Source organism: Miniopterus schreibersii (genome assembly GCF_964146895.1).
Source record: "Miniopterus schreibersii genome assembly, chromosome: 10".
Classification (NCBI taxonomy): domain Eukaryota; kingdom Metazoa; phylum Chordata; class Mammalia; order Chiroptera; family Miniopteridae; genus Miniopterus; species Miniopterus schreibersii.
The window spans coordinates 64,375,870-64,402,029 of NC_138110.1; the positions used below are offsets into that span (position 1 = coordinate 64,375,870).

At 40.2% G+C, this 26,160-nt stretch overlaps 1 protein-coding gene across 2 annotated transcripts in view; it reads left to right on the plus strand.

Moving 5' to 3' along the window:
- Nucleotides 1–4,623: 4,623 nt before the first annotated feature.
- The window catches only part of PTPRA (protein tyrosine phosphatase receptor type A), a 110,293-nt gene continuing 88,756 nt past the window's right edge, over nucleotides 4,624–26,160 (plus strand). For both annotated transcript variants that reach the window (XM_081150281.1, XM_081150282.1), the window contains exon 1: nucleotides 4,624–4,907. The gene's annotated coding sequence lies outside the window, so the exon portion shown is untranslated. The remainder of the gene's footprint in view (nucleotides 4,908–26,160) is intronic.

Below are 26,160 nucleotides of genomic sequence, written 5' to 3' on the forward strand. Positions count from 1 at the left end.
CAAGATTCTAGAAGAATGCAGAACTGGAAATGTGGCCAGTTTTTGGAATCACCATCTGGCACAGCCTAGCAGATTTCTCTCTCAGAATCAGCAGACACCTCCAGGGAAAGGAATGGATCATCATTCTGAGCTTTTTTCCTCTCTAGTCTTGGCCCCATAATTCTTCACCCACAATTCTTCACCTCCCTGGTAGCTCTTTAGTAACTTTTTAAAATGTTTTCTCCAGCTTTCCTAGTTCTCGATGAAAAGAAGTTGGTACCACATAACCCAGTCCACCCTCTGAAAGGGGGGCCCTGGGCAGTGCTTTTAGAATGTACACAATAAAAAGCCTATGTCCCCAAAGTAACATGCAGCATATTTACTCATAGTCATATCCAAACATTAAACATTGAACACATGAAGGTCTAGAAATATGTGAGAATAATGATAATATACAAAGTGATTACAACTTCAAAAAAGTGTATGCATGTAGGGAAGCACTAGAATTGTTCACGGGGAGAGTTGTTTGAAAATTGAAGGCAGCCATGTGTACCTTTTGTAAAATTAAACACTGATCCCCCCCCCCAACATTTTATCACGAAAACTTTCAAACATGCACTAAGTTGAAAGAATTTTACAGTGAATACCTGTACACCCACCCCCTGGATTCTACCATTAACATTTTAAAATATTTATCATATATCTATCCATCTATCCATCCTTTTATCCATCTTACGAATGTCTTATTTTTAATGCATTTCAAAGTAAGTTGCAGTCATTAGTACACTTCTAAATGTTTCATAATGCATTTCATTAGCTAAAGTTCATTTGTTTGCAATTTGTTTCCCCCCCAGACAAAATCTATATATACAGTGCTCAGATCTTAAGCATACATTTGCTGAGTTTTGACAAATGCATAGACTTACAGTGATATTTTAAAAACAACCAGGATTTTTTTTTTCCAAATCTTCTACTGATCAATTGAAATTTGTGTAAAATGCCTTCTACTCTGAGCAATCTGCATAGTGGGCCTGGGCCTACAATCTGGGTGAGGCCAATTCTTGGCCAATGGGTGGGGCTAGGATTGGGCCTGGGACCAGGATTTCAGGGCTGGGGGCAGAGGATTGGAAACATTTCTTCTAGTTTAGGATATTAATGGCAGCCCTGGAGTGAGAGTCAGAGCAAAGACTCCTACCAGCCACCTCAGGGAGAGTTCTGTGGTCTCTTTTAGGTACAGTACTGGCAAATGACCTCGGAAGTAGAACAGTGGCCTGGAAAGGCACTTGGCTCTCATTTACTTCAACATTCTGTCTGATTGCCTTGCTTTTTTTTTTTTTTAAGAAATAGAGTGAAGGAGAGAGATCTTTTGATGTTTTCGTAGTTTTTCTTGTATATATATGTTTTTATTGATTTTAGAGAGAGAGGAAGGGGGAGGGAGAGAGAGATAGACACATTGATCTGCTGCCTCCTGCAACCCCCTACTGGGGATCGAGCCTGAAACCCAGATATGTGGCCTGACTGGAGTCGAATTGGGTACCTCTTGGTGCACAGGACAGCGCTCAACCACACTCGCCAGGCGCCTTGTTTATTTTCATTACAGCATTTAAGAAGTTTTCTTGTTCACTTGTTTGTTTATTGTCTGTCGCCCCATCCAGAATGTTTCATGAGAGCAGAGACCTTTACTGTCTTACTCCCTGCTGTGTCCAGCACATGGTCTGTACTCAATAAGTACTTGTTGAGTAAATGACTCATTGTTCCATTTACTACATGGGGAAGGGAGGCCCTGAGAGGGGAAGTGACTTGTCTACAGAAACAGGAGTCCTTTACCCCTCTCCTCCAGCTCTCCTTATAATCTAGTTCTTTTCTCATGACCCCTGGCACCTATCTGTAGGTATACACTCCTGTGGGGTAGGACTAAACCAGGACTGGGAGGAAGGCTTCGGCCTCCCACTTGGGTAAACCTGGGTACAGGAAGCCTCCCTCCCCCCCTTATCTCAGTTCTTTTCTCCTCTTTGAAGATAGCCCTTTGTCCTGTGGTAGAGGGGCGAAGCTGTGGACAGCCCAGGGTCAGGTAGGATGGGGAGGATGGGCAGGTCTCCACAGGTGGGCAGCTGAGGATGGGACTCTGTCCTCTCCCACTGGCAACAGGGTATGTGTGGTTGCCAAGCTGAACTCTCCTTCCCCAGGTCTCCAGAATGAGACACCCAAGACCCTGCCTCTCTTTGGTCTGAGGTTCTGACACCCCCTGCACACACACCACAAATGGTCTGACCACAGTGCAGCTGTCTCATGGAGAGAAGGAACTGCATTTACTGAGACAGGGTTACTTGCCAAGCTGTACATGCCTGCAATTCTCAGTACAGTCCTGAGAGGTTCCAGGAAGAGTAGCAGAAGGAGATTCAGGTCACCCAGCCAATGGAGAAGCTTGAACCCCAGGGTTCTCTCCCACACCCAACTGAAGCATTTTCCCAAGTGTGGTCACACAGGCTGGAGATCCTGCAGATCTCAAGGATGAACACTTAAAAAAAAAAGCAAGCTATTTATTTTAATGTGTATTAGAAAACATGAGTAGCATATCAAAACCTTTTATGGTAAAGTAAGTAAAAATATAAATAAAATATAAATGAACTAAAACATTAAATACTAACCTGGTGGGCGTGGCTCAGCGGTTGAGCATCGACCTATGATCCAGGAGATCCCAATTCTGGTCAGGGTACATGCCCTGTTAGATTCCCAGTAGGAGGTGTGTAGGAGGCAGCTGATCAATGATGCATCATTGATGTTTCTCTCTCCTCTCCCTCTCTGAAATCAATAAAGACATTTAAAATAAGTGTAGCTCGGATGTAGATAAAGGAAAACCACACTGATCAGGTTGGTCCTAGGGTGCTGCTATTCTAGCTACCCAGGGACTTCCTACAGTCATTGTTTTTCAGGGGTTCTAAACACTTTGAACGCAGGCTTTTCACTTTTCCGTTGGCGTGCAGATACCGAGTACAGACTTCGTGGGAAACGTGAACGGTGGGCATATGAAAGAACTTGCCCTCATTGGGTCTAACAGGAGATTGGGCATGTGGCCTGCGGGCCTTGGAGCTGGAGTGGCTGTCCTACAGGGGCGCCTTGGGTTTCGACGTTTCACACCGCTTCTGGGCAAACCCTGCCCAGAGGGAATAAGAAACACGTCTCCCACTAAAGAAGGGACTTTTCCGCTGGCGAGGGGATGGCCTGAAAGAGGCCCACTGCACCCAGTACTCGCAGGCTCCAACTCTGGTCGGCATGCACTCACTTATCCAACAAATACGGGGGCGGGGTGTGCACGGTTTTAAGTTGGAGCCCCAACTGCATGCGGTGGTGGGGACTGGACGTGGAAGGGGCACAAACCAAGTGAAAATGGCAGCTGATGTGGCCGCCTTCTCCACCAAAGTGTCCCCACCTAACCCGGCCCGCCAGGAAGAACTGACGCTGACTACAGACCCTACCCCTGGGGTGCGCGGGTCAATCCTGCGACTCTGCCCAATAGATGGTGGGAGGGGAGGGGTTCAGGGGCTGCGGGCCAGGAGGAAGGGCTCGCTGCAACCCACCCCAGGTAGTGCAAACTCCAGGTCGGGTGAAGTGTCACTGCCAAGCTCTGTTTGCACACTGCTGTGCAATCTATCTCCACCCTACAGACGCCCACTCTCCCAGTGCGGATCCCGGTGTGTCCGAGGGACGCTGCATGGGGGTCACAACCAAGAGAGTGTGTCACCAGCCACCCACCTGGGCTCCAATCGGCCTTCAGCAGCGGGTACCCAAGTCCTGCAGCCTGGGAAACCGTTCCTGCTGGGCAAATGGACGGCTGGCTTTGGGGCGCCACACATAGGGCCGGGAGCACTGGCGAGGAGTTACGCACCTCCTACCCGGTCCCGGGCCCCAAGGGGGAGCGCGTCTCCTGGTCCTCCCAGCGCTTTGAACCTCCCCTCCCCGCCCCCGCCAGGCCTATCCAAACAACACCCCTGCCACAGAGCACCATGTGTTGTGTTTCTTCCCGGCTCCGCGGCGAGCCAGGCCCCGGTGCGTGCATCTGGAAAGCGAAGATTTCCCTGGGGCTCGGGTGGGGACGGCGTGGGCTGACTCGATGTAAGACGACACCCACGGTGCCAGACCCGTTCGAGGGGCTTTGCAGGTTCTTCTTTCTTCCCCGTGAGAGTCTTTTTCCTTTAAATACCTTGCAGCAATTAGGGGTGGGGGAATCCGAATGGAACACGTTTGGAGAGAGGAGTGAGAAGACAGCACTTGAATTCCAGACCGCCTTTGTCGCTAGACGGTGTAACTTGTATTTGGCCGCAGTTTTCGCATCTGAAAACTGGGAGGAAGGCCCACGTCTAAGGGGCTGGGACTGTAGAGAGGCGAAAGGCGTGGGTGCACGCGTGGCCGGAGCTCCAGGAGTCCTGTTTCCCGGAGGACAGGGCTTCAATGGGGCGCATATCGCTGCGATGGGGCAGCGCGCGAGACGGTGAGACCGTGGGACCCAGCTCTGCGCGGGTTGCAGTGAGCAAGCACTCGGAGGCGCGCAGAGGCGGGGCCCCGGAGGGCCGGGAGACGCCCTTTTAGTGTGGGCCAATCAGCGCTCGGCTCTGAACGGCCAATAAGGAGGCACCTTACAGCCAAGGCCGGCTCAGGAGCTAGGCTGCGGCGAGTGTGGTGCTGACAGAGGCGCGCGCGCGCGAACCAGCTCGGACCCCGGGCCGCTGCAGCCGTCCCCGTCGCCCTCTCTTGTCGCCTTTCAGCCACTTCCCCTCGCCATGGAGGCGAGGCCGCCGCCGCCGCCGCGGGGCTCCAAGCCGCGGGCCGGGCGGCGGCCCTGAAGGCGTGTGGCGGGCCGAGACGCCGCCGCGCAGCCGAGGCGGAGCCGCCGTCCTCGTCCCCAGCGGTCCCGCCCAGCGCCGGACTCCGTGAGTGTTCGCGGCCGCCGCCGCCGCGGGGGCTTTGGAAGTGGCGGGGTAGGGGTGGGGGGCTCTGGGCGTGGGCGGGAGGGGTACCTGGCAGGAGCCCCAATCCCTTTTTTCCCGGTGGAAGCCTTCCGGCGTCTAGAATCCCGTCGGCTCGCACACCCTCGCGCCGTCCGGGGGCGGGGGCGGGGGCGGTCCCCGGAAACGTGCGGGATGGTCGCTGACCCCTGACGACTGCCCGGGAACTTCGCGCGCGTCCTCCTGGGGGCAGGCCCGGGCTGCCCGAACTCGTTCTCAATGAAGAAACTTGGAACAGTGGGAACAATTTGCTCAGGTCCATTTAATGGGAAGAGAAAGGGAAACTCCTGGCCTGAGAAAATTTGCTCTTGCAGAGACCAACTTTTCTTTCCCGTGAAGCCCCCAGACCCCTGTCGCAGGCCCCTCTTTTTTCCGCCCACTCCCAACTGTTGAGGCCGCTTAAGAAAGGAAATGGGGCTTAGAGCTGCCCAGACCTCAGAGCGAGCCAGTCGGGAATTCAGATACCCCTCCCTTTCTACTTTTGGGAAATAAAATAAAGAATATCGGTTTTTGAAAAATTAGTTCCTAGTTGTATTTCCTGAAGATAAAAATAATAATGGCAGAGCTGAGCCCAATGTTGAAGGGTTGGGTTTTTTTTGGTGTTTTTTTTTTTGGTTGTTTTTTTGAGGTCATGTTGTTTGTAAGACAGGAAAAGAATGTTCAGAACCTCCCTAGACGGGGTGAATGCCTCCAGGAACCTTTGCCCAGGGAGGGAGTCCTGCTCTAGAACCGGTCGCATTTCCCGAGATCTCATCAGCCACCTGCTTGCTGTGAAGGCGGCCCTAGAACTAGAAGATGGTGGGCGGGGGAAGGAATGACAGGGAAGATGGGCGAACATCTCCCCGCCTGGCCACTCCTTCAAAAAGCACAGAGCTGATGCTGTCATCTGTTTACTTAAAAATTCCCTCAGTGTCCTTTTCCCATGGGTTGAGTGAAGCCTAAAATGTCTTATCAAGTCATACAAGGCCTTGACAGTCTTGCCTTAACTTACTCTCTTAGTTTTAGTTGAATTCTTTGGTTCTCCGTACCCCCCTCCCTAGCTGTTCGGAGCTGCTCGCTTGCCTCAGCCCGAGTTTGGATGCCTATGCTTCTGTGATCCTTTTTCCTCCCCACTTTTATCTGGCCAGCTCTGTCTTTTCCTTTGCAGCCCTTTTCACTAGAGAAGCCTCTTGACGGAAGGAGCTGTGTCTTGTGTACCTTTTCATCTCTCATGCTGAGAGGATTCTTGCTCCTGATTGGCTTGTGGGTTCTATTCTGTCTCTTCTCCCTATATCTTTGCTCTTTTTACTTCCAGGTACTCACTTCCCAAAAGAATCTTTCCTGTTTCTTGAGGGCTTTCTTGGAGTGCATGCCTATGGCTTTTGGTATCTCTGATTCCCCATTTCCACCCCAGCCAGCCCCGCCATTAGTAGTCATCAGGCAAGAACTGTCAGGCCTCATATCCCACTGGCATCCAGTCTGCTTGACTGTCTCCCAAAGGCCAAAAGCCCAGGGTGTCTTTTCACCTCTGCCTTCCTCTAGTGGTCTGACTGATATGTGCACTCTAAGGCATAATGGGATCCCAGAGGCTGTTTACTGGACACCTTTTAGCCATTTATTTACCATCTGGGTGAAATTCAGAACCAGAAAAGCCAATCCTCAGACAAGTACATTCATGTTCTTTCTGTTTGTTAGGGGAAGTGCTTGGGATACAAATTAAAAGTGAGGAGGTCCAATCTTTACCTTTGAGGAGCTCACAGTCTAATGCAGGACAGATGGATACAAATATATCACAGGTGATATGAAGGTGTAATAATAATAACTTTTATTTGCCTTGTGACAAGCTATGTAATAAATTTCCATGAATTATTTAATGCTTTCAACAGTCATGTAGAGGCTTATTCCTACTTGACAAGGGTGGAAACTGAGGCCATACAGTGGGCAGATGAAGGAATAGGCAGGATTTGAATCTTAGCAGTCTAGTTCCAGAGCATCTGCCAGGCTGTGTAGAAAGTATTCCCTCCCTAGGTAGTTCAAGAAAGCTTTACTGGGAGGGGGCCTTTGGTTCATAAAGGGTGCATAGGAGTTTGTGGACAGGACACAGGAAAGAGGGAGCAGCACAAGTGGGCTTGGAGGTGGAAGGAACCCACTGTTCTTGGGGAGCCTGGAGAAGTTAAACCTAGTTGGACTGGATAGAGGAAAGAAGGGTGGGAGGTGAGATTAGGGTGAGCTTGAGGGCTGTATGTGCTGTGTTAAAGTTTGGCCAGAAGAAAGCCACTGGAGGATTTTAAAGGAGGTCAGGGACTTGGGCTGACTGGATTTTGGAAAGGTCATTCAGGGTAGTGTGGGGCCAGATGCTGTTACTCCTGCAATTTGAGAGGCGGTGGCCAGGCTCCACAGAGGCAGAAAGAATCACAGCATTTTAGATTCAGAGGGCAGCCTATAGAGAATCCTGCTCAGTTTTGAGAAAAGATAGTAAATACATCTGAGAAAAAATCCCAGCAGTATAAGAGGGCATATAGAGAAAAATAAGTCTCCCTTCCTACCCTGACCCCCCCAAAGATAACTGAAGTTTACAGTTTCTGTGCCCTTAAATAGACACTGTTCCTTTATAAACATATGTCTATCCATAGTCCTTCCCCTATGGTACATACCAGTCACACCTTGCTCTTTTTTACTTAACATAATTAGGAAGTCATGCCATATTTGTACATATAGAGCCATTCATTTTTTTAATTGACATTCTTTTTCCTTATTTCATTGTACACACCATAATTTGTAACTAATCTTTGGGTTAAACAACATGTAAATTGTTTCCATTTTTTCTGTTACAGCGTTATGATGAATGCCCTTGTACATACTTTATGTACTCACGTATAAAATCTGAACAATAAATTTCTAAAAGTGGAATTACTGTCTCAAAGGATACATGTGCCTTTAAAAAAATTTTTTATTGACTTTTTTAGAGAGTGAGAGAAACATCGATGGGAGAGCAGCACATGGATCGGCTGCCTCCCGCATGCCCTCACTGGGGATCGAGCCCACAGGTGCCCCTACCAGGAATCAGCCAGCAACCTTTCTTTGCACGGGGGGATGCCAAACAACTGAGCCACACTGGCCAGGGAGATACATGTGCATTAAAAATTTTTAGACATGTGGCCAAGTCACCACCCTTTCGAAGGGGTTATAGTAACTTATCTTCTCTCCCCAAAATGTGAATGGGTCTTTGTCAGAATGTGTGTCCTGCCCCCCTTGATTCTAAGGTATTTCTCTCAATTTACAGGGGGGAAACATTGAGGCTCAGAAAGATAAAGTGGCTTGTGCAAGACTTAAGTGTGGGTGGTAGTTGTTTTTTAAGCAGCTCTGATATTTGTATTTGCCCAACACCTTTCATTGGAGGTGCTCAGAGTCGATTTGTAATCATTGTTGCATTGTTTTTCTCCACCTTCGTATGGAAAAAATGAAATACAGGTGAAGTTTGAGGTATAAGCAGGAAGCTGGCCAAATATAAAATCTTGTCTTTTACTTCTAGTTCAGTAACTAATAAATGTTCTAAAATGCCAAAGCTGAAGAAATGTTTTGTGTTTTTTTAGTGAGTCTAAGTACAACAAAAATAGCTTTAACGCTAACTTAGTAAAAACTGACCAGTAGCCCTAGCCGGTTTGGCTTTGATTAGAGCATAGGCCTGCGGACTGAAGGGTTCTAGGTTCGATTGCGGCCAAGGGCACATACCTCAGTTGCAGGTTCGATTGATCCCCAGCCCTGGTTGGGGCGGGTAGGGGAGGCAACCAACCTATGTGTCTCTCTCTCTCATGGATGCTTCTCCCTCCCTCCCTCTCTCTCTGAAAAGCAATGGAAAAAAATATCCTTGGGTGGGGATAAAAACAAACAAACAAACCTGACCAGCAAACCTATAGTAACCCAACATTAAAATCTGCTTTAATATATTCTCTATAGAAAAAAGAATCCATTAAATGTTAAACTTTACTCTAAATTCATATCCATCTGTGTCAGTATACTGGCGTAGATTTTTTTAATAGTTGTAATCAGTACATACAGAATATTTTTGTATTCTTGCATAGCATCAACTATTTTATATTTACTTAATAGTATCCTATGCATTGATAACCATAGTTTGTGCACTCTTTTTATTTTTATTTTTCTCCTTTTTACTGTTAAAAATGGTACTTCTGAGCACCATTGTTCAAATATTTCTTTTTGATTATTTTCTTGGACTCTTACCACCAAAGTGGGTTTGCTGACTTCAGGATATGGCTTCAATACCGAATTGCTACCTAGGAAGGTTGAACTAATTTACAACACCATCAGCAATTTATGTGTCCTGACAATCCAGCCAGTGCTATTACAAATAAAAGCTAATATTTGATTTTATCAATTTAAAAGAAATGTATTGGTACTTTGAATTATGTTTAACTTACATTTCTTTAGAAAAAGAGACTAGTAGCTCTTTAAATTTTGAAAGTGCGATATCATATCCAAGAGTTATGTAGCTAAGACCAAATTATTTTTGAAGAAAGGCATTGTTGATGGGACAGAAATATTGTGGAAATTTAGGATAAGAGCATATTGGTATGAAACAAAAGACTAGATGCTGTTTGATTGAAAATAGCAGACATTGTGCCAGGAGTTGGGAATACCCCAGAGTATCATGGATGTGATACCTGTCCCTATAGGGCTAATACAGTAACAGGCATTAATCACTTTATGGTAATTACAGATATGATCAAAGGGGAATGGTAAACCTTGTGAGTGCCAGGGAAGTTCAGTGTTGAACATTTGCAATTGAACATCACTTACAAAGGCTGGGAAGGGTTTTTGGTATCTTAGGGCATTGCTTCTCTAATTTGAATGTTCACATAAACCATCTGGGGATCTTGTTAAAATGCCAAGTCCTGATTCAGTAGGTCTCGGGTGGGACTTTGGATTCTGCATGACTAAACAGCTCCCAGGTGAGGCAGATGCTACTGGTAGGTGGATCCCACTTGGAGTAGCAAGGCCTAATTGAGAGCTTGGTGAGCACCAGAAACTGACTGACCAAGGTGAGTAGAAGGGGATAGTTCTCTGCCCTGGCTGTACTTTAGATTTACCTGGGGAACTTACAAAATCAGTGATGCAAATACCCCACCCCCAGGTATTTTTTTTTTCTTAATCTTCACCCAAGGATATATTGGTGTGTTTTTTTGTTGTGTGTTTTTTTAAATTTATTTATTTGTTTATTTCCTCACCTGAAGATATTTTTTCCGTTGCTTTTCAGAGAGAGTGGGGGGCGGGGGAGAAACAACGATGTGAGAGAGAGACATCGATTGGTTGCCTCCAGCACACCCTGACTGGGGCTGGGGATTGAGCCTTGCAACTGAGGTATGTGCCCTTGACTGGAATCGAACCTGAGACCCTTCAGTCCTCAGGCCAGTGCTTTAACCCTGAGCCAAACGAGCTAGGGCTATGCTGGTTTTTTAATTGACTTTAGAGAGAAGAAGTGGGGGAAAGGGAGAGAGAAACATCGATATAAGAAACATCAGTCTGCTGCTTCCTGCACCTAACCAGGGAATCTATTGGGACCTTTTGGTGCACAGAATGATGCTCAATCAACTGAGCCACACTGGCCAGGGCATGCATATATATATATATATATATATATATATATATATATATATATATATATATAGTATTTTTAACTCCCAAGGTGATTCTCAATATGTAGCCAGGGTTGGGCAGCACTGGACTAGAGAGAGGTGGGGGCCAGACTTGAGGGCCCCATATACCATGCAAGGATTTTGGATTTTATCCTGAAGGCAAAGCTGAGCCATTGAAGGATTTTGAGGAGAGTTAACTGATCTGATTTGCAGTTGTAAAAATTCACTATGGCAGCAATCCAGAGCAGTGGTTTTCAAAATGAGGTTGATAGGATGCTGGAAGAAAATTTTAGAGCTGCTTTTTATCATTTTTATCTAAAAAGTGATAAAACATTAAACCTAGGGATTGTCACTGGTATCTTGTTGGGTCTACAGGTCAATCAGTGTTACCATGTTAACTACAGAACTTTGGATGTACTGAAGGAAGAGAAGGGAGCTCTGCTGTGAGCGTGCAGAGCCATATTTATACATTTGCTTTCAGTCTATTGCAGCATATTGATAACAGTGTATACTATGCAATTTTCATTAAACCTTTACAAAATGGACAGGTAGCTTAAAATGATTTCTGCAAAGAAACCAGTGATTGGAGAAAATGCTAATAATTCAAGCACAAACAATGGCAGTACTGACCCTTGTCCATTCCCTATTCTCAGCTCTTGGTGAACTATTAATCAGATTAAATAAATCAGCTCTTACTATATCGGAAATATCAAGAAGCCTATTTAAAACATGGATTTACATCCTCTGTCATTAATAGGAACCTTGCTTTGAGAGTATATAGAACCTTGAAATATTAAATAATAGAATATTAGGCTATCACTAGCACCAGGACATTTGAAAACTAAGCATCTGGAACATAAAGAGAACCTCTTCATTTTTCCCCCAGTGATATTTAAAGTCATAGGCTATTCAGTCAGATGTATATAATTTTACTAACCTAATTATTAAAGTATATATTTTGAGGTTTTTTGTTCTTATAAAAGACCAAAAAGGCACATACCATTGGCAGGTTCTTCCTCTCTGTCCTCCCTTCCCTCCACCAAAAAAAGACTCACTTAAAAAAACCCTGATATAGTACATGGAAAAGAATGCATTCCTTTGTCAGCAAATACTCTTATGAGATGCATAGAAAATGTTGCTGAAGATTTGAACAAACAATATTAGAACAAATTTTGCAGTGTGGGAGTTTTGCTATATAGTTCTAAAAGTATAGAAGCTTCTAGCATGTATTGTCTAGATTCTCCTTTAATAATTAAATCCAAGAAAAATCAGTTATTTTGTGAGCTACTGAAGGAAAGTTGTACTGGAGAAGAATTCTTAATGATGAAGGACTGCCTTAATAACATTGCTATATATGGAATAATTGCCTAAATGTAAACTCTGATAGAACAGCTGAATAAAAAGATGAAATTAATTCACTGCTTCTTCATGGACTGTTGAGGCAGGTAATCATTCATTGCTTATCTTGTGGTAAAGTTGTTAATGTTACGCATTTTTCTTTTATTAAAAAAACCACAACTTTTCCTGTGATAAATGGCTACCTAGCAAATATTTGAAAAACTAATATCTTTAATCTGCCTCTTCAAGTAAAGGTGTTATTTTAACAGGGAATGAAAAAGTAACTGCTTTTTTCTTAGAAAGAAACATGCTATGAGATAGCATTTTTCTTGTAATTAAAAAAAGAGCTTTATTGATGCCCTAGCCAGTTGCTCAGTGGTTAGAGCATTGGTCTGAGGACTGAAGGGTGTTGGGTTTGATTCTGGTCAAGGGCACGTACTTCAGTTGTGGGCTTGATCCCCTACATAGGAAGCAACCAGTTGATGTGTCTCTCGAACATTGATGCTTCTCTCTCTCTTTCTCTCTCTTCCCCCCAAAATGCAATGGGGAAAAAATATTCTCGGGTGAGGATTAAAAAGATAAATAAATAAAAATACATAAAACACCTTGTGATTATGGAAAATGTAAAGAAATTTGAGTACACCTTGGATAAAGAAGGAGTTTGGAGTTAGACTTCAGCTCTATTTCTGGTAATACTAATTAGCCATGTTACTTTAGGCAAGTCTCCCTGGGTCACAGTTTCATCTGTAAAGTGATAAAGGATTTGATGGTTTAAGATCTTTCTATCTCTAAAGTAATTTAATTCTAAGATACTATAATTTCTAAAACATTAGGACCAGTGTACTTATAATATAGCTCATTCTAAGAAGAATTTGAAGTGATTTGCTACAATACAGATAATACCATAATGTGTGTGTGTATTTAGAGAGTGTGTGTTTAGGAGTTCTCTAGAAAGACATGGAAGAAACTGGTAATAATAACAACATCTGGGGTGGGGAATCACATGGCTGGTGGGAAGGATGCCTTCTATTCAGTGTATTTTCTTTTGTATTCTTTGATTTTTATGATGTGTGCTTGATTACCTAGTCAGCAAGGACAAATAAGATTTAAATAGGTAAATATATATGTAAAGAAGTCAGAGTGAAGGGAAAGTAAGGGTCTCATGGTAGCAGAGTGGCAGCCTGAGAATGTTAGTACAGAGAGTGCAGTCCATTAGATCCTATGCAGTTATTTAAAGAAGACTACACACATCTTGAGATCTCATATTAGCCAAAGCAAAGTGGTTTCAAGAGATTTACTTGACTTACAAGATATAAGCCATTATCAGGAGTGAAAAACAGCCTTTCCTGCCTAAGGTTTTGAGGCATTTTCCTCTTGAGAGGGATATCGTGTGATATGATATGATGGAGGATGTTTTCAATAATAACTCCACAGTCATACTGTAGTGCAGTATCTCAAATGGGTCCTTGGATATATTTTGGAGAGAAGTTTCTCTGAGTAGACTCTAATAGTTTTTTAAACTTTGGTAATCTGAAATAAAAGTATGTGAATAACTGCCCACCTTTTAACTGAGTATTGCCACACAATTTCAGTGCCCATGTTTGTGTGTATGTTTAGGATCATTGGTTATATACTTCTTTTTTTGGAAGTAAATAGTTTATGGAACCAGTGGAAGGCCAAGTAGTGTTGGGCACACAGAGCAACTTTTGCAGTTGTTTGAATGGGAAAGTGGTAGAGAATTGGTATCATGTGGCATATTATGTTTAGGCATGCCAAACTTAAAAACAAACTGCGTAGTAGTCAATACCATATCTATATTGTGAGCAGTGATTTAATTTCAACATTAAGTCTATTGCTATCTATTAATATTGTTAATTTGACTTTCTTTAGTTTAATATTTTATATTTAATTCGTAAATTTGTTTTGATTCTATAGCTATATGGTGTAGCAATTTTATTCATTAATAAAAAGTTTAACTTAGCATTGAAGGTGTGTTAAGAATTTTGTTTTCCTTTTAAAGGGATCTGTACCTGTAGTAGTGATTTTGCTGTAGATCTCACAGCTTCACTTATTTTAAGCAGAGTCCAAAAATGCCCAAATGAAAGGCAGTTTTCTATATATCATTTCTCTTGATTTGATTTCATTGAATTAGAAAAAGAAACTTTGAAATAATGAGTACAGTTGCTGATTAATGGCACATCCAACTTTAACAATGAAGATGTTTAAAGACAACACTGCCTTGAGTAGGTGATGACTCCATCTCTACATAGAGCAACTGCAGGCAGGACCAAGATGGCTATCAGAAAAGAGTTCAAGAGCTCCAGCTTACAAACAAATAAATCAGGCTCCAACTTTCTCTACAATTGAAGGGAGCGTGACTTGAATGGGATTAGTCTGAAAAATGTCAAAGTTGAGTACCCAGGTATTCATTTTAGCTATAGAAAGCTATCAGTAATCTGCCTGTGAAATACCTAATTTCAAACAGCATAATTTCCTGGTGAGTCCAACAGGACAATTCTTTTGGAGAAGGCAACTGTAAAAAACAGAGTTGTATTTAAAGAAATTGTTGGATATTAACTTCCTACCCAGAATGATGATTTTGATTTTAAAGTTGTTGATCGTAAGTCATTTTAAAATATATATATATATATATCTTTATTGATTTCAGAGAGAGGAAGGGAGAAGGAGAGAGAGAAAAATCAATGATGGGAGAGTCCTCATTGATCAGCTGCCTCCTGCATGCCCCCTACTGGGGATCGAGCCCACTACCCGGGTATGTGCCCTGACCGGGAATCAAACTGCCATCTTCTGGATCCTAGGCCTATGTTCAACTGCTGAGCCACACCCAGCCAGGCAAGCCATTTTTTTTTCTAATGGTAGCTTAGCGCCACCATTTTTCTGAGGTCATTGTTATTGAAATCAAAACAGTGTTTATTGGCATAGAGGAGTAATTTCTTTTTGTGCCTTTTACATTTTAAATAATTGTAATAGAATTTTAAAAGAAGGGTACAAGATTTTAAATTCCATGAATTGTTATCTGATCTGACAGGAGTCTGTTGAATCGAACCCTGTGATTCTTAGAGTAATTTGGTTATAGGTGCCATTTGTCAGATTAAGGAAGTTCCCTTTTATTCCTTGTCTGCAAAGTTTTTGTGTGTGTTTTTTATATATAAATATGTTTTTATTGATCTTAGAGAGAGAGAGAGAGAGAGAGAGAGGGAGGGAGGGAGAGGGAGAGGGAGAAATATCAGTCAGTTGCCTCCTGCATACACCCCAACTAGGAATCGAACCAGTGACCTTTTCCATACATAGGATGACGCTCAACCAACTGAACCATCTGAGCTACACTGGCCAGGGCTGCAAAGAGTTTTTATGACTGTATGTTGAATTTTATCCCATGATTTTTCTGCTTGTACTGAGATATGATTTTTCTTTAAATTTTCAATATGAGTTACATTAATCAGTTTAATGATAAAATTCTGTTTTTAGTTTTTTCTTTTAAGCTCATTGTTTTATCTAATTTTTTTATTGTAAAATATACATAACAAAATTTACCATGCTACCTATTTTTAAGAGTCCAGTTCAGAGTACATTTACTTACTAATTGTTGTGCTACCACCTCTACCATCCATCTCCAGAACTTTTTCATCATCCCCAACTGAAACTCTGTACCCTTTAAACAATAACTTCTCATTTCTCTTTCCCTCTGCCTTCTGGCAACAACCTTTCATTAATTAGTTTTTAACATTAAACACAGTTAAGTCGTGATGTGTACTGCATTGTCTTTTTATTTTATATGTTGATGGCATCAGATTACTAATATTTTGGTTAGAATTTTTTTTCAGTAACAGTTCAGACTGTTCTCTAATTTCCACTGTGTTTGCTTCTTTAATCCATGGGTTATTTGTAAGCCTGTCTTTTAATTTTCAAACATGAGGTTTTTCTATTTATCTTTTTGTACTGGGTTTATGGATTAATTGCATTGTGGTTAAAGAATATGACTGTATGATTTCAGTCTTTTGGAAATTGTTAATATTTATTCGCTGTTTGGCTTAGTATATCCTTCACCCACATTGCACATTGTTAATGTTAACATTTTACCATAATTGCCTTATCTTTGTCACTTTAATCTTTAGTTTATTATTATTTTAAATATATCTTTTATTGATTTCAGAGAGAGGAAGGGAGAGGAGAGAGAGAGAAGCATCAATGATAAGAGAGTCATTGATTGCTGCCTTCTGCATGCCCCCCGCTGGGGATCGAGCCCACAACCTGGGCATGTGCCCTACCAGGAGATGAACTGCGATCTCCTGTATCATGGGTCGATGCTCAACCACTGAGCCACTGCCAGCTGGGCTGGAATGATACTTTGAGGCTAAAGAAATTTCTCATCAGATTTTTACCTACTTGTTTTAGCATGCATTGAGGATTTGTGCCTGAATCAGTTATTACTATAGTGATTGCCAAATGGCGAAGTTTTAAAATTTCATCATTCCTTCTGCATTTATCATATGGCATTTCATTGTAGGGAAATGCTTCCTCTTCTTGTGTGTTTTTTTTTTTAATCATTCAAACATATCTGCATGGATTCCTGGATTCCTATTTTATTAATTTTTCCTTTATTTTGATGCTCAAATTGTCCCAGAATCCTTCTAAGCTGGCTCCTGTGTCCTTTTTTCAGGTTCCCATCATTCTTTGATCACTTACTTTTCTTACTTTTTGGTACAAAAAGATTATCCATGCTCATCTTGTACTTTCACTTCCTTGATCCTGGAATCAGCCATTTTATCAGGGAGCTCAGGTTCCTTTTATTAGAGGATGTATTTAGAAAACAGCATCTGGACAGCCAGGTATGTTCTTTGCTACTGGGGTGTCATTGCTCATAGGCTCTATTAGAGGTCAGAGGTCGGATATTGATTTAAAATGTACACAGGGTTTAATTTATAAGTATGATTGAGTGATGACATGAAGAGATCAGTGCCACTGAAGGATGTTTATTACTCAGTTTCCCAGAAGCAGGAGGGATACCGTGCAATGCAAGGCCACATCGGGGAAGCAGCACCACCGTCAGTCAGGAGGCAGAGGGAGTGAAGGGAAAGCAGTGAAAGCCTTTATTACTATAGTGCTGGGAACATCCACTCTTGGGCAGGAAGTGAAACACATGATGGGGTTTGTGGTTGGAGGGTTTGTAATATTTTCATATATACATATGCATATAAACATAAACATCCGTATCTGCCTATAAATATTGAAAGCCATAATTTCATTCTGATACCTCTAATTCCATTCCAGTACCACAGGGTTTTTTCTAGTCTTTCCCTTTTCTGAATTTGTACCTTCTTTCTCTGACATTGAGAATCTGGCCCTGTATCCTTTTTGCTCTACCCGCTGTATATAACTTGTAACCTGGAATAGCTTTTCCAAAACTTGAAAAATTTACTCTGACCCTGTATTAGCTGATTAATATGTCCCAAGATGTCATTCAATTTAAAGGTAGCCTTTAAAAAAAAATTACAATCTCTGCACTGCTCTCAGCTGAACTTTACACAACTCTGCATTTCCTTCTGTCAGTTCCTTTTGGAATGGTGGGTGGGTAGCAGAAGAAAGGGTATGTACAATAATGTATTTTTAGTTCTTTTGAACAGAGGGTTGCTCCAGCCATTGCTATTGATGACAGGAAGTATATTTATAACTCCAGGGAAGGGGGATCCTGCTTTAAGAAAACTTGGGAGGCTGTACTTAATATGTTTCTTTAAAGTTCATTTGTACTTTATAGGAAGTTCTTACCTTAGAAATGTTTTTGTGATTAATGGATCTGTAACTTATGAAGCATAGGTATTTTCATAAGTATATTCAATCCTCTCCAGAATTTGAAAAAACCTTTCATTTTGAAATTTCACAATTTGCAACGCCTAAAACAAAGGACACTTCTAGAGTACACAGGATGTGTGGAGAATTTAGATGGTAGCATGCAGTTTACAGTAAGGATATTGAGGGGGTACTAAATATTGTCACTAATTAGATATTTATAAAGTTCTTATTGCTACAGCTTCTTTTGTTATTGTCTTTTAAAGATTGAAACCAAAGTACAGAGTGGGGCAAAAGTAGGTTTACAGTTTGTATGAGAAGTAATATAAGTAATAATATAAGAATAAACTGTGTTTCGTGTACTCGCAACTGTAAACCACGTTTGCCGCACTCCTCTCTCTCTCTCTCTCTCTCTCTCTCTCTCTCTCTCTCTCTATATATATATATATATATATATAGTGTATAAATCATAAGATACTTTCTGTAAAACCAATTTGGGGTTTTCCACTAGGCACCACGTAACTTTCTCACAAGTTTGATTGGGACAGGACTTTTGCCCATGGTTATTATGTGCATTAGGCATATTAAACACAAGTTAAATCACTCTGAAGTTCCTCTCTTTTTCCCCCTACTTCTTTTCTTAATTGAGGGAAGCAAAGAGTTGGTTCCCAAGGATACGTCTTCTCTCTTATGCTGGTCTCAGATTGATGCAGTCATGGAAACCAGGCAGTAAACTCAGTAAACTCATTCTTGGTAGTGGCCAGCACTGGTCTGATCCTTTCTTTGAAAAACATGAGATTCTTTAATACTACATTTTGGGAAATGACATTGGTGCCAAATGATTCCAGGTCATCCCAGAAGGGGGGTGGGAATCCCAGATTTAAGTGATTCAGTTAGATATTAACAGGTTGCTAAACAAAACTTCAGTGATTTAACTAAAGATTTTTATGTCTAATTTAAACATTAGGATTATAAAATACAGAATTGTTAATGTTTAGCCCTTTTAAAGAGTATTTTAAAACATTTGTAGCCCAGCCGGACGTGGCTCAGCGGTTGAGCATCGACCTAGGATCCAGGAGATCACAGTTTGATTCCCAGCCAGGGCATATACACGGGTTTCGGGATCGATCCCCAGCTGGGGGCGTGCAGGAGGCAGCCAATCAATGACTCACATTGATGTTTCTGTCTCTCTCTCTCTCCCTCCCTCTCCCTTCCTCTCTCTGAAATCAATAAAGATATATTTAAAAATATATATATATTTAATTATAATTTGAGGATTTTTTTTTAACTTTATGAATTCAAAATGTTAAGAGTTGTAGATATGCTAAGCTTTATTTAGTACAATGAAGGTTTTCAGCTGACTCACTAAAGTCTATTCACTAGTGAAATGAAATGATGTGCTCTTTAAAATATTTTGTGGATTCTGAAGCTGACTGCCTTGGTCCAAATTCCATCTCTGCAACTTATTAGAGATGTAATGTTAGGGAACTTAGTTAACCTTTCTGTGCCTCAGTTTCCTCATCTGCAAAATGGGGGATAATATCCACTTCATGGGGCTGTAATATCCACTTCATGGGGATACTACCCATTTCATGAGGAGTAAAAGAGCTAAATTCTTTAACCCACCTAACTTATAGGGAACACTCAACAAATGTTGGCTATCCATTTATATATAAGGAAGAGAATTATTGATGATGTTTTAAAGGCTGAAAAATAAATTCAAAGGTTTACTGAACTCATGAAAGATCTTTTAAGGAGGGAAGGTATTTTTGACATGGACTGTTTTTTTAGGTTAACAAGGGTGGAGGGTTTAGGAATAACTTACCTGCCCCAAATGAATAAACCACCTGTTCCTTTGTCCCTTTTAAATATTCAGTATTAGGTTTAGGTAACTTAGCAAGATATTTGTCAGTTTGGGAAAGATTCATTGATTGGTGATTGATTGATTGATTGATTGCTACATGCTAGGTAGGTGCCAGGATTTCAAAGGTGAGTGAGACACATCCCCTTCCCTTGAAAGCTGCTGGTGGTTTTGGAGGGTGTGGGCGGAGGAGGGTGAAGACGTGAGGATGGCCTGTTCTTACAGAGCTTAATTCTTTTTCTTTTAACTTAATTCTTTATACATGTGTTAAGTGCTACACTAGCAGAATTTTAAATTTTAAAAAAATGATATGGAGATAGGAGAGTGCACAAATTAACTTAATAAGAAATGTGCAAGACTAATATGAAGAAAACTGTAAAGCTTTACTGAAGGATTTTTAAAAAGATATAAATAAATTAGATATTTATGCTACGTACCTGAATGTGAAAAACTTAAATATTATAAAGATATTGTATAGATGTCAGTGCTCCCCAGATTATTCTATAGACTTAATGCAGACTGTTTTGTAAGCCCAGTGGGGAGCACCTTTTGAGAGCTTGACAAATTGCACATGCAGTTCATTTGGAAGAGTAAATTTATAGTTTTGTTTTTGTTTTTTTAAAATATATCTTTATTGATTTCAGAGAGAGGAAAGGAGAGGGAGAGAGATAGAAACATCAATGATGAGAGTCATTGATCGGCTGCAGCCCGCAACCCAGGCATGTGCCCTGACCGGGAATTGAACCCTTATCGCCTGGATCCTAGGTCGACACTTAACCGCTGAGCCATGCCCGGCCGGGCAAGAGTAAATTTATAGTTGAGAAAATTTTGAAAATTTTTGAAAAGGAACAATAATGGGAGGGCAGTAGAAGTGATATTAACTATCCAAATAGTAAAATATATTAGAAAATTAAAGGTATTTAAGACAGTTTGGCATTCATGTTAGAATTGACAAGCAAGTATTTAGAGCAGGATAGTAAGTTCAAAACAGACCTGGATATGTATGGGAAGTTAGAATGTGATGTAAGTAACATTTAAAAATCAGGGAGAAAAGTATGGAGTATTCATGGTCCTGCAGCAGTGGGCTGTATGGGGAAAAAATACATGAAGATTGCTAATTTAGACTATGCTTAAATAATCACCAGATTTTAGAGTATACTTAACCAAGTTACTGAATTAAACCATACTCTTCATTCTTTCTCTAGAATGTACTGAGTGATTTTTAAAATAAGAATCAACTCTTGGCTGGTAGACTACTCTCTGGTGTATACCTTGCCTTCTGCAATCACTAGCTGAATTTTCTACTTTGATGTATCATTATGCTTCAAACCTGCTTATGCTAGTTATACTTATTATTGTAAATGTGTAACCTAATTAAATATTACATAAACTAATGAAATATGTGTACAAAAATAGTTGTTTTTAAGAAAGTTAAGTTGAAGATTTTTGAAAGAATTGGATAAACAGAATTGGATAAGTCTTCCTCCTCCAATTACTGTTTTATTAGTTGTGAGTATGAATACTTTGAAAGATTGGGGGGGATCATATTAATGGTTTGATGCTCAGTTGTCTTACAGTTGTCTGAGTTCTTGCTCCACTTTAAAGAAATTGAAACATGACATTACAGATATGTACTATGGATATGATATATGCAAGAACGAACATGTGAAACTTTATTTAGCAGATCCATACTCAAAAACGAGGTCTTGGCTTTCTACCACAATATTGGTTGATGAATGTACATGTATTTTGTTTTAAGTAAAAAAATCAAATATTTAAGTTACATATATTTATTTTTGATTACCTGATTTACTGTATTTTTTTCCATGTAATTTATTAGCCCAGGTCCTATTTGTATTGGGTAAAAGTTTTTTTTACCAATTGCTGGAGGAAATAAAGGATATGCTTTTATGTGCTTATGTTAAAGAATACCTTTCTACAAAGGAGGGATCATCAAACATTTTCTGTAAAGAGCCAGAGAATTAAGTATTTTAGGCTTCGCAGGTCAGAAAGCAAAATGAGGCTATTAGTAGGTATTTTATAACGAGAGAAAACAAATTTCCACAAATTTCTTATTGATGAAATTCAAATATAATAATTAATAGTTTGTTAATACTAAATAATGAATTGCTGTTAAGTATAGCTTTTGGTAATAAAAGGTATAATAATGAGAAAAATGGAATTCTTTTTTTAGGATGAAACATTTTCCTTAGTTGGGGTTCAGAATTAGTGTTTCCTGTCAAAATTGGTTTAAAATATTTATCTGTTAATGCTGATCTGTAATGAGGTTTTACACATTTCATCTTTGAAAACGTCTTCACACAGATGTACGGCCAAACATTAATATCAGCCCACAAGCATATTATTTCAGTTGAGCGTATTAATAACTTGGGAAACGTTATAGAATTATATTAGATTTTTCTTTTAATATTTGCTGTTTAGCATATCATTACGTTGCAGATTACTTTCAGCTGAAGGTTAGGTGGAACCTCCATAATTGAACTATTAAATAGATTTTAAAATACAGAAATTTTCTTTGTACTTTCATTGAAGTCCTAAAAGTGCTTCCAGAACTGTAGTTAAGGAAATACAGAGTGGGGCAAAAGTAGGTTTACAGTTTTTCATATGGAGAATACAGTAATACAATAATTAATAAATAATAATATGAGAATAAACTTTGTGTACTCACAGCTGTAAACCTACTTTTGCCCCACCCTGTATATCCACTGAAAATTTGTTTGGGAATGTAGATCTCACTTGTTTGTTTGTTTTTAGAGAGAAAGAGGAAGGGAAAGGAAGAGAGAGAAACATCGATGGGAGAGAATATCAGTCCGCTGCCTCCTGCACGCCCTCTGCTGGGGATGAAGCCCACAACCCAGACATGTGCCCTGACCTGGAATTGAACTGTGACTTCTTGGTGCATGGGTCGACGCTCAACCACTGACCAACACTAGCCGGGCTTGTTTGAACTTTTGACAGCATGGGGAGTGTATAAAGCATCTTAACCCTTTGCGGTCGTTTGTCTACTCTCAGCCACCACAGCAAGGAACTGTACGAATCTTAACTCTATTAATTCATGTATCAGTTCATAATTTCTCTTGTTTATCCTTCATAATCTTGCATGTTATGTATCACTGCTCTTTCAGTGGAAATTAATTCCGACCAGTACAACACCCATGTCCAAATTTAATACGACCGCAAAGGGCTAATACTGCTCATGATTCACATATTAGTTTTTGTCTACATGACATAACTGCAGTTTCAGATTTGCATGTAAGTGTTGTTCAGCCCTGTAATTTTTTTTGAATTTATTAAATATTATAAAATCTACATCCCCAGGACTATTCATTGTTTGATAATAGTGGCTGAAAGAGGTCTTATTGTTTTGAAAATTTTCAGTCTCAGCCCTGGGCTTAAAAAAAAATCACACTAAAACTTCACTGCTGCTAAGCCATGAAATTGCTGTGTGATCAGGCAAGTCAGGTTTATGACAGTGGTTAAATCCATGACAGCAAATGAAGTTCACCGTCAGCATTGTTGGTTCAATAGCACATGATAAATCAAATATTTTCCAGAGTACCTGCTGAGGAAAAATACTATAAGCCCTTTTCTACTCTACACATTTTCATCATCATCAGTTATAACACATCTTAGCAGATACCATTTTAGGTTGTACTGAATTAGTAATTTGTTCATTTTTTAAAAATATGTTTTTATTGATTTTATAGGGAGAGGGGGAGAGAGAGAAACATTGATGAGAGCCCGGCTGGGCGTGGCTCAGCAGTTGAACATTAACCTAGGATCCAGGAGATTGCAGTTTGATTCCTTGTCAGGGCACATGCCCAGGTTGTGGGCTTGATCCCCGGGCAGGGGCGTACAGGAGGCAGCCGATCAATGACGATTCTCTTATCATTGATATTTCTATCTTTCTCCCTCTCCCTTCCTCTCTCTGAATTCTATATGTGTGTGTGTATATATGTATATGTGTATATACACATACGTACATATATATATATACATACACACATATATATATATGTATGTGTGTATATATATATAAAAGCTATGGAAAAAGCTCCTAGATTTATTGAATTTCGAGTCCCGCCTTTGGTTGCGTTGGCAGGGCCAGACTGGGCTGGATGTTCCCGACCTCTTTTATAAATGATAATGATGTTAGTAATTTGAAATTGCTTTTTGATTTTATTTTTGTTGTTTTCAGTAACTATCAATAGAAGCAAAAGTGTGGAGGGATTTTTCTAAATCAACTTTTGTTTAAAATAGTTTTACCTTGCCGGCCGGGCGTGGCTCAGCGGCTGAGCATCAACCTAGGATCCAGGCGATCAGGGTTCGATTCCCGGTCAGGGCACATGCCCGGGTTGTGGACTCGATCAATGACTCTCTCATCATTGATGTTCCTATCTCTCTCTCTCCCTCTCCTTTCCTCTCTCTGGAATCAATAAAGATATTAAAAATAAATAAATAAAATAGTTTTACCTTTGTTAGGATTCTAGATTTTTCTAGATTTGTTAAATGTTTCTAAAGATGTTTGGCATAGGTTTTAACTTCATGAGTGTATTTTTTTTTTCTAGCTCTGAATTAAGTCAGTCATGAACAAAAACAGAACCTGGAAGGTGAGTGACTGCTATTGCATTCACTCAAGGCATTAAGTTACCAAGGTGAATCATAAGGGATGAGAATTCTACTTTGCATTTCTTTTCAAATCAGGAGTTGTAGAATTTGATGCTCATGAAACATGCTGTTTTTCTTTTTCTATAGTCTATGTAGATGATGTCATTAAACTAGACTTTGGCTTTTAGATCTTCGTTTAAAATACTCGAATGATTGGGTAAGTGATAATTAAGTATATTTCATGTGGACAAGGAATAATATACTTGTTCTAAAATAAACTGACCTGATCAGAAGGAACCTTATCTTGAGCATGGCAGGAAATAAACCTGTAACACCAGTTATACAGTGTAGCAGCTATGACTGAGGGAAGATGAATAAAAGTGTAATGTAAATTATAAGAATTTGGGGTGAAAGTGACTTTGTGATCTAACTTTGTGAGAGCCAGAGGTGGGGATATTGGGTAGACATGTACATGTCCCTAGATCTTAGGAAGGCATACTTCAAAAAGTAGAGAAGACATGGGTATGAATCAATAGGAATGGTATACCAAAAGGGAAGTCAGTTTAAAGAAAAACAAAAACTGCTTTCAAACTAAAGATAGATAGGCGTTGCTTCTAATAGATATTCAGACTTAAGAAATTAGAAGATACGAGTTTTGAAAAATAAATGGGGCCATTAATCTATCAACAAGTATAGAAAAAGTAAAGTAATGTAACTTGTTTTGAAATGTAATTAGTATTAAAACATTTTTTTATGAAAATGCTCTTTAATCTTTTATGGCTTTTACTATTTTCTAGACTTGCACTGTCCAATATGATAGTCATCAGCCACATGTGCTGTTGTATTGAGCAGCGTGTATGTAGAACATTTTCAGCATCACAGAAATTTCTATTGGGATGTGTGAAAATTTGATACATTATTATAAAAATCTAGTATAAGTAAGTAGTGGTAATGGGGTACTTTTTATCCATAAGTTTTACCAAGGAAGAATTAGGTATTTATTATACTGAGACATTGGTGTGTGCTTTTTTGTTATTTGCATTTGTCCTTTATTTTGAAATAATTCTAAATTTATAGATAAGTCGCAATAATAGTACAAAGAGCTTTTCCCCTCCCTGAACCATTTGAGGGTAAGTTGCTCACTTGATGCCCATCAGCCATGAATACTTCAGTGTATATTTCCTACAAACAGGGACATTCTCCTATGTAACCACAATACACCCATTAAAATCAGGAACTTACAGTATAATACAGTAGTACCAGCTAATCCTCAGATCCCATTCAAGTTTTACCAGTTGTCCCAGTTATATCCTCCATAACAGACGGATCCAGTTCAGAATCGTACATTGCACTAAGCTGTCATGTCTGTCTTTGACTTGGTCATCTTGATACTTTTGAAGAGTATAGACTAATTATTTTGAGGACTGTTCCTCAGTTTGGGCTTGATGTTTCTTCATGGGTAGATTCAGAATTTGCATTTTGTCAGGAATACCACATAAATTGTATTGTGTCCTTCTGTCCTGTCAGAGGTATTCTATTTCTGTGTGTCGCATTTCTGTGTGTTAATTTTGATCACTTGATTAAGATAGTGTCTGCCAGTTCTCTCTACTGTAAATTTATCTATTTTTCCATTTATAGTCAATAGGTATTTTGTGAGAAAGTGGTACTTTGTGACCATGTAAATATTTCTTGTCAAACTTTGACCCACTAGTTTTAGCATCATTGATATTTCTTGGCTGGATTATTACTACGATGATTGCCAAATGATGATTTTTCTGATTTCATCATTTCTTCCACATTCATCACTTGACATACCATTGTAAAGAAAAGATTTTTTCTCTCCTTGTTTATTCTATTATATTAATGTGGACATATGGATTCCCATTTTATTCAGTGAGTAATTATCTAT